A 9,324-nucleotide genomic window follows, 5' to 3' on the forward strand; every position below is an offset into this window, starting at 1 on the left:
CTTGAACATTCAAATGTTCATCCAACTCATTTAAAAAAGAAACTCTTCTCCTTCCAGCCAGTATGTCTGTTCTTGAAGAATAGTCACAGTCTAGGACTACAATACATTCAGTACGCAGGGAATTTCATCTTTAAAATTGTGCAAGAAAAATACTAAGTTAAAAGGTGGGAGGAAGCAGGGAGGGATAGACAGTGGAGTGATGAATGTCATTTTAGATGCAGCTGCTTCGTACGTTTCTGGACTAAGATCCCATTTATTTCCTCCCAACATGGACTGGGACAGTGTCTGTCAAATCTGGGAGTTGTAGGTAAGCAGTAAGCACCCATCCTCCTCCCTGCCCTCTTCTCCCCTCTGACAGAATTCAAGCACAGGTACTTTTGGGGGTAACGAGCCAGTGTGCAGGGAGCTGGTCCCTGCACTGAGGCTAGAGGAGCATTGGGGAGAAGGGAATGGAGACTTTCTTCGGGCATTCAGCACTTACTAGTGAGGACTGACTTCCCTTTTAGCTTGAAATCACAACCCAGACAGGGGAGAAGTTGTGTGAAATGCCTCTGAGATGAGTTAATGCATCAGAGATCAGTGGGTGCACGGCTTTAGCCGTGACTGGAAGGGGACACGGGGCGTGCGGGGGGCCTGAGGGGCACCCCAGCGCGTGGTCTGCATGCGCACAGAGCGAGCTGCACCTACCAGGTAGGCACGTGGAGGGGACGGGGGGCTCCTGTTTGTGCACCGGGGGGCCAAGTGCCATGGGTGGTTGAGGGGGAGGCTTGTCGTGCGTGCAGAGAAGCGGGTGGCGATGAACGGGAAAGGCTGAGGGCTACCTGCGGCCCCCCGAGGGACGGGGAGGAAGATGCGCAGCGAGAGGAGCGTGTGCATAGGGGTGGTGGGGTGCCTGAGCGAGCACCTTCGGCGGCCCTGGGAGGAGCGACGCGTGCTGGCTCCTGCTCGGACAGCTGCTGGTAGCGGGGGAGAGCCGCACGAGTGGTCCCCGGCCAGGCTGGGGCTCCTGGGCTGGGGGACAGCCGGATGGTGGGGTGGTCCTGGGCACCGTGCTGCCCCATGCCGTGCTGGGCACCGCGTCGGGCACCCAGCGGGTGCTGTGCTGTGCCCGGTGGGAGGCTGTGAAGGGCTGGAGCAGGATGAGCTGTGCCCGGCGAGGCACCTGCCTGCCCAGCCGGGCAAAGGACAGGTCTGCAGCAGGCGCCTTCAGACGCTTGGGCTTTTTTTTGCTGCTGCGCTTTGCGCCCCGTACTGGGAAAACCAGCTTCATCGGGAAAGCAGCTCGTTAGGTGGATTCCCTCGGAGAGAGGCTCACGCCTTCGGCATAACGGGGAAGGAAAGGAGGCTTTTGACTATGTCCATTAAAAAAAAAAGAAAAAAAATGCGACTGCTGCCCCCTCCCTCCTCCTCCTGCCAACGAGGCTCCGGTTCCGCACAAAGGATTCATCATAGCCATGCAGCACTCACCTTCTCCGGCCACATCGTCCTCAGCCTGCTGGGCTACTCTCAAAAGGGGGGCGCGAGCAGGGGGCGGCAAGGCTGGGAGCCCCTGATGAAGGCTGGCATGGAGGTAGCCCGCGCCCCTGCTAAGTGGCCAGCCTCATCCCCCTCGGTCCTGAAAGCAGCTAGTGCCGAGCGGGCGCCTGGTCTGTGCTGCAGATGCGGGGAGGGTGGAACGGCTCCGCGCACCCGCTGCCTCAGCAGCACTCGCTGCTCCCAGCCAAATTTTTCAACTTTATTTAGGGGGAAGAACGGATCACATGGGGAGCCTCACCGAACTGGGAGGAGCGTGGCGGTGCAGAATCAGGTCACTAACATAAAAACCTGGGAGTTAGTCACAGGCACAAAGATTAATAGTGTTAGCATAATCCAGGCATAAAAAGCAAGCTGAGACAAAGACGAGATGCTTATGGGATTTAAATGCTTCTATTTTCCTCCCTTCTCTGTGTCATTAAGCAGGGTAATCTCTTACTCCTTTTGTCAGGTGAGTTTTCCTAATTGAGTAAGAAATAGAGCAGAATATAAAAGAAATCTTTTTGGCTTCCAAATGATTTTGAGCACGTTCCTCTTGGCTGTCAATCTGGCGTTTCCACAGGCTTTTTTTAATACCTCAAACGCCTGGTTTGTCTCTATCCTGCTGTGCTGTATCGATTTAGTCCCTGATAAATAGATGCTACGGACCCACTCCAAAACACACTCGTGCCCACATGAAACAGCCTAGGGTTGGATAATGGTTTCTGACTCCAAGCTTTATTTTCTATCTCTAGCTCAGACAAAGGCAGGAAGGCTGCTGCCTGATCCCATATTGTCCCACTGGCTGAAAATTAAGTTTCTACAGCGCCTTTTTCTGATCCGTCTGTCATTCATTAATAGATGGCAAAGCTCCCGACAGGAGCAGAGGTAAAACAAAAGCTGTCCCTGAGTGCTGAATTGCTGCTCGCTGCCAGGACTGCAGCAGGAAGAATCATGCGACTTTTAGTATCTTTGTTTATTTAATTATCAGTTGCACATTCAAAAAGCCCGTGATGGATTCAGGTTATTTAGAGGCCAAAACTCAAATGTGGGTTCCTAACTGTGGTTACGGAAATACATATATATCTTGTGAAGAAGTGGGCCTGACTTTCATAGGTGCTAAGCAACTGTTCTTCTGCATTTCCATCCGCCTTTACGTCACATCCCACCCTCTGCCACCTTCCTCGTTGTCCACATTTTTTAAAAGGAATTAACTTGGAAAAGTAGGCTATCTTGTTCTTTGCTTACAGAAGCATCCTGCCCAAAAGAAGCTAGACGCGTGATACCAGACGAAGGGAAAAGCAGTAGCCAGGTGGGTTGCCACTGTGAAGGCATGACGTCCAACGTGTCCAGTTAGTGTAAAGCTACAGGAGAGCTTGTCTTCTGCGCACCCAGAAATGACTGTCATCTAACGAGTTGCACCTGCCTACAGAGTAGGTATCCTTCCTTCAGTCTGCAGAAAAAATTAGCCAGCTTTGGTATTTAAAGGCTGAAACAGTCAAAGTGTTGATTCCTGGCAACATCTTAATGAAGGGCTCCGTGCAGCCTGTAGGAGCCTCTGGACTGGAGGTGATATCCGTCAGGATACCACACCAAGAAAAGCAGCCTTCATGTCAGCATAAATCAAAATATGGAACTCTGAATTCTTTGGTGTGCAGCGCAGTTCTCTGCTGTGTTATCCTTAGGGTGCAGCTGAGGCTCCTCGCTCTCATTTCCCCTGCCCTGCCTGCTTACTGTGGGTCTCTTAAAGGAATCGGGGGAGTGCAGCTACTTAGGCTGGAGGAGAGAAGAATTGCGATTGGTTCCTTTATAGGGCAAATCAATGGAGTGTAGGAAAAAGCACTTTACATCTTTACTACAATATAGATGTACTGAAAACACAGCTTGAAACTGTCCCTGGGCTTTAAATTCAAAAATGGTGTATTTCTGAGCTAGTCTTGCAGAGAACCTGGGTTTTATTACCTGGAGATTGACCTCTATGTGTAATTTTCATTTCAGGTGGACAGACAATTGCTTTTCAACAGAGTTGTCATCCATTCTGTAAGGGTAGCTAGAGATATTTCCTTTGGTTTTATTTTTTAATAATTTCTCTGTTTTGCCAGATAGCAATGAAAAATAAGAAAACGTGGCTAACAGGCTTTTACAGCTCTGGTTAATCCTTATTTATATTTTCATCCCCCCAGTTATTTTTCTTACTGACTGAAGTTTTCTCTCATGTGTTTTAGAAAGCTTCCTTTTTTATTTCTTTTTACACACAGCTTCTTAGCGAATATCTTATGTCAGCTGGGAAAGATATATATAAAATGTGTGTGTAAATGTACATAGAGCTTTCTCTCTCTCACATATACATATATATGCATGCACAGTCAATCAATATATATATATATATATATATATATATGCAAAGCCCAGGCAATACAAATTTCTTCCAGTTTGTATTAGTGCAAAGGTAGCTTTTTCCTCTATTTTTATTTATATTTAACTTTCCCCAACATTTTTGCCTATGAACTCATAAGTAAGCCAGCATGGAATGTCTGAAAATGGTCTAATATATTTTAATGCTATATCAGGTCTTTTTTTCAGCTACTTGTCCTTAATCCAGTATGTCTAATAAACTGAAATTTCTCACGCTGTCAGATTTAGCACTTCCTGAATCTTTTCTGTTTCAAGGCTTGTAACCAGTCAGAAACCGTATCAGACATTATGAAGTCTGTAGCTCTGTCAGAGGGTTATTGACCAAGTACAAGACCAGTATCTATGTGGTATAGCTCTGTCTCCTCCAGGAAGACACATTTTCCAGGAAATCAGTGGTTCAGTAAATACTTCATGTCATGGTTAGGCCCACAGATCCAAGTCAGCAGTGACATATAAACACCCAACTCCCGCTGATTTCAAAAGGACTTAGGCCAAAGTATCTCTGTGCTTGTGTGTCTCTTGACAGTAAATGCTATTGGAAGTTCATCGGAGCCATCGGAAAGGCCACAAAACGTTCTGATGGTAATTGAAGGGATAGGAGAAAAATGAACTTTTGTAACTCCTTGAGAACTTCTTCAAGCTTTGAAAAATGGCCCAAAGCTTCTCCCCCAGTCTGCAGTGAAATGCTCCTTATTCATCATTGCAAAATCTCTGATGGCCCAGTCATATTGTTGACATTTCCATTGCTGCTTCTATTTTAAATGTTATAATTAGTAATTTTTCATGCTTCCAGATTGTCCTTTCTCTTAGAAATTTAAACTACAGTGACAAATTGAAGCACATCAGATACCAACATAATGTAGGTACCAGATACAAAGAGATTACTCCCAAGGTAATGTTTTCTCTCTTCCTACCTTCAGTGCCTATATTGTTGTAAAAGATCTCATTATGGAGAGATTGAAATAAGACCATTACATGTAATAGGTCACCGTTTCACCTTGATGCAGTGAGAACGGATTTAGAACTGAGCAGGCATACATTTAAAAAAAAATAAATATATATATATATATATTATTACAAGCAAAATTTCTCATTGAAGCCAGGCCATCAAATTCCTCTTCATCTGATAAAGTTATAAATATTGACTGTAGCGGAAGAGCAAAGAGCAACATTTGTTACCAAACATAATGAAATGAATCTGTATTATGCAAAAAGTCTTGGTGCTTGTATTCGGTGCTTTCTTTTCTTCAGTCCTAACTAGGAAGTTTGATTTTATGAGGAGAGATAAAAATTTATTTAAAAACTCAATTAACAGTCTATTTCCTTGGTGAGCATAAATGGCATACCACGGTACTGCTGCTACATCTATCGGTATCGCTAATTTTAATTGAATACGACCTGATTGTAGAATATGGAACAGGTTTTGAGATTTCAGAGGCATGGCCAGTTGGGTTAGCAGGCTGTGCTGCCAGCACTGTGCACAGCTATCTGTGAGGGGCTCGTGAAGATGGCGGACAGTCCCTGAGTTCTTTGCTCCAGAAAGGAGGCAGGCAAAAGAGGGTACGGTAGGAGTATATCAAGTAAGTAAAGCTGAGGAAGTAAATTAGGAATTCCTAATTAGTCAGTACCATTTTTGGAGGGTAGGGAGAAATTCAGTGCAATTGAAAGGCATTACAGATGATAGTAACGGAAGGAAATGATTCTGTACGTAGCATGTTGTTCTGTAGAACTGGTTGGTACGAACTTCCACTAAGGTTGAAAGCCTTAAAGGATTTCAGTAAAAGTGTCAATATTAACATGGTAATGAGAGCATCCATAATTACAGGAATCTTTGTTGTGGCCTCCAGTTGTAAGATGCATACTGCTTTGCAAATGGAAAGAGCAAACTCCCTTTTGGGCAGGTTTCCTGTTCTGGCTTTTCTCTGTAAGCGTAAAAGCATTTTTTAAAGCATCTGGGAGTGACCAGTGTCAGAACACTGGGCTACGCAGACACGTTTGATCTGTGTTGTGACTTTAGTTTTCTTACCGTGAAGCAGTTCTGGACTGTCCTCATTGCATGATGTTTCATGTCTACTAGGTGAGGAATAACTTCGCGTTTGGCAACAACGGTATAAATCTAGAATTTGCCAGTGAGGTCAACTCCTGTGTATAGTCCTGGCCTAGCAGGTAAAGAGCCAACGCGTTTCTTCTACGAGATCAAAACTCTTCTGAAAACAGCTTGAATCATATATGACTGTTCTGGAAGTGTGCAATACAATAAGCACACTCTAATGCACGCAGGATAGGTACATCTTTTTTCCCACTGCTGTATTGCAAAGGTCAGAACTGTTAAAGAAGCTGTTATGATCTTTGAAATGGAGAAATCCCAGAATAGATCTCTACCTTGTCACTTCTTGGATTTTCTTTTGTTGCCTGTCTTGCCTCCTGTAGAGTGCCGGTTAAATTTAAACAGCAGTCGTGTCTCTGGACAATACCTCCCTGTCATGAAGTAGATGGTTGCTCTTGTCAGTGGACTTCCGTGTGCTATACATATCCCTCCCATGTTTTGTTTCTTCTCCATCTCCGCCTCTCTTTTAAAATGGAAATGCAGAAGCTTTCAGAGCGTGAGAAGGCCATGTTCAGCACTTGGCGGACTGAGGCTAACAGTCTTTCTCCTTCTGTTTCAATAGGAGACCGGCAGCAGCCACCCCCCTGCTGACGTTGCCTGGAAGCCCAGCCAGGAGGCATTGTGGCCGGCCTCTTCTGCAGAGCTGCTTTCTGGGATGGGACTGCAGGAAAAGGGAGTTCTGGTCAACTCCATATCTCCGTCTCTTTATCTTGCTTCTACCCACCCATGTATTTGGAAATGAGGGTTTAACATTTTGTCTTAGTTAACAGAGGAGGAACTTGTTATATCTCTGTGACAGTCTCTGGAGGAAAGCTGTGCACTGATGGGTTTAGTGGTTGTTCTGATTGCACCAGCTTGAGAGGAGCCCAGATTTAGGGTACCAAGAATGCTCAAACCACTTTAATTCTCCTCTGCTTCTGGAGAGCAGCTGTGTGTTTGTATTCTAGTGTTCCTTGCATCGTTTCTTTTGAAGACTGAACGAGCTGTACCTGCTATTTGCTTCTACCCACAGCAATCCATGCCACCCTCCCAGCACATTTTCTCTTATGCTTTGGGGGCAGTCTGCAAACAGAAACTCTGTGTTTTCTGCTTCCTGTGCATCCGTCTCTGTTCTCCCTTCCCATGCCAAGAGATCTGTATGCCTTCCCTTAGCACTTGACTAATTATCGGTTAACTGTTCTGTTCCTGAGTTTTCCTCAAGCTTTTTGCTTAAGCTCTGCTTTTCAATTGCAATTGGTTGGTAACAGTTTGCCAAACGTAACACTGTCAGCTGCCCATGTCTCCAGCTTTTTTGGTCTTTCCTTCTAAGGTACTAGTGCTTCTAGTCCTGAAGGGTGGAACTGAAAGCTGACAGTGATAACGTTTGTCACCATTATTAGCTTTTTTTTCCCTCAATTAAAATTTGTGCATGTCTGGCCAAGTTACACATACTAGTACAGTACAGACAGTGAGTTGTTCAAAAAAGTTAACGTTAGCCTGTGAGGATCAATAGGCTAGTGTCCTACAACTTACGGCAAACACAGCCTCCTTCAGAGGGCAGTTGTAGGGACAAGCCTGGTTTAGGCACTCTGAATTGACCGTAGAGGAATCAGCTCTCTCTATGCAGCGGCAGGAATGTCAGGAAACTAGGTGTTCTGGAGCAACGTAGAAGCCTTGTGGACAGCCTGCCCTTAAGTCCAAGCTTTCATCTGCACTGCTTATTCTCTTCATAATCACATCACTAAGTCTCATTGTTAACGCAGTTAAATGCAGTCTTGAAAACTTGATTTAATTTCTGCCTTTACTACTGAGATTCTAATGCCAAGTTGCTGAAAATGAAATCTTTTTGAAGTGTTCGTTAACTTCATGTTCCCCGTTTTCCGGATACTCAGTTTAAGGTGATATCTGATTTGCAGCAGCTCTGTATACTTAGGTCTTCAGCTGGAACTGAGTTTTCTGCATTTAAAGCACCATATAATGTTAAGCATGCTACAAAAAGAATGCTCTCATTTTCCAAATTGGACATCCACATTAATGAATACTTTTACAACACAGAAACTTTTTAATCATTTTTTCAACAGTGTATCCAGATAAAATGGAAGTGCTGGGACAATAAATTAATCAAAAATGTATTACTAATGTGTACCTTAGAAAAGCCATGAATAAATTTATCATGTGCTCTCAGAGTAGAGTTTGAGTTTGGTGAAACAAAGTGGGTTAAACTAAGCAGAGATGAAATGATCTTGTTCTATAATAAAGCATTCAATCAGGGAGTTGTTCAACTGTTTCTGAGTAACCCCCTGTGGAGGCAAGCCATCAGAAATGGGCTACACGCTAAACAACAAGAAGAAAACAAATTCTGAAAAGCTGCTCATTAACTGAGAATCATCCACCCTTTACACTGAACGAGGCAAGGGTCCTGTGGAAAAAAATAATGTGGTCATGTAAGTGAAGGCGGTAGCGCACTGCATAATGCAAAAGATTCAAATTAAGGTTGCATTGGCGATTTTAATTCTGCAATTTCTTAACTTTTGGCTATTCGACTTAGCATTCTCTATAATGCGCTTTTAACTTGGAATATTGCGTGTAATATATATAAATGTTGTTTTTAAATAAAACTGGTTTGTCTCCAAGTCATGTCATTTTCTCACTGCCTGCTGTCACCATTTCTAAAGGAGAAGCAGCTGGTGTGCTAAAAGAAGTTATGGACTTTGAAATCCTGCAAGGTTAGGAACTGAGTGGTTGGAGGGAGATATTTACAGAAGATGTCATCTTTTTTGGTCTGCTAGATTACTCCCACTGTTTTCTCCACTGTGTTTAATGGAGCAAAGTGTAAACATTTGCTGTGAGGTTTTTTGTGTCCATAGTCTGTGAGTAACCCTAACAGGAGCTTGGTGGGGTTCCATGCTTGTGGTTTCTCTGTCCACTGTTCTCACTTTATAAACAGAAATTTGGGGTTCTTCATAACTGTCGGCTGCAAGCTCAGTGTGGCATCTGAGAGCCAAACTGAGCTCTGCTGGCTCAAATGTTAGCAGCAGGAAAGATTCTGTAATCCGAATTTGGTTAACTGCTCTGTTTGTTGTGTTTGGACCAGAACAGAATCCAATTCCCACTCAGATCGCTGCGCGGGCTCCGTCATGCTAAAGAAATACAAAATACCCAGAGTGGATGGTGAGCATTACAGTGAGCAGGTGCATGTTTGACTACAGGGCCCAGGTCTAGTAAGAAGAAAAAAAACCACATTCCTCATTTACTTATTTATTTATTTTATTTGTTTACAAAAGACATTTTAAGGCATTATTTAGTTACTT

General features: G+C 44.2%; 1 protein-coding gene across 1 annotated transcript in view; it reads left to right on the top strand.

The window, feature by feature from the left end:
* Positions 1–8,665, top strand: part of C13H8orf48 (chromosome 13 C8orf48 homolog) — a 39,001-nt gene extending 30,336 nt beyond the window's left edge. The window contains exon 9 of the mRNA XM_035541833.2: positions 6,597–8,665. The gene's annotated coding sequence lies outside the window, so the exon portion shown is untranslated. The remainder of the gene's footprint in view (positions 1–6,596) is intronic.
* Positions 8,666–9,324: the final 659 nt, after the last annotated feature.

Source organism: Cygnus atratus, chromosome 13 (assembly GCF_013377495.2).
Source record: "Cygnus atratus isolate AKBS03 ecotype Queensland, Australia chromosome 13, CAtr_DNAZoo_HiC_assembly, whole genome shotgun sequence".
NCBI classification, from domain to species: domain Eukaryota; kingdom Metazoa; phylum Chordata; class Aves; order Anseriformes; family Anatidae; genus Cygnus; species Cygnus atratus.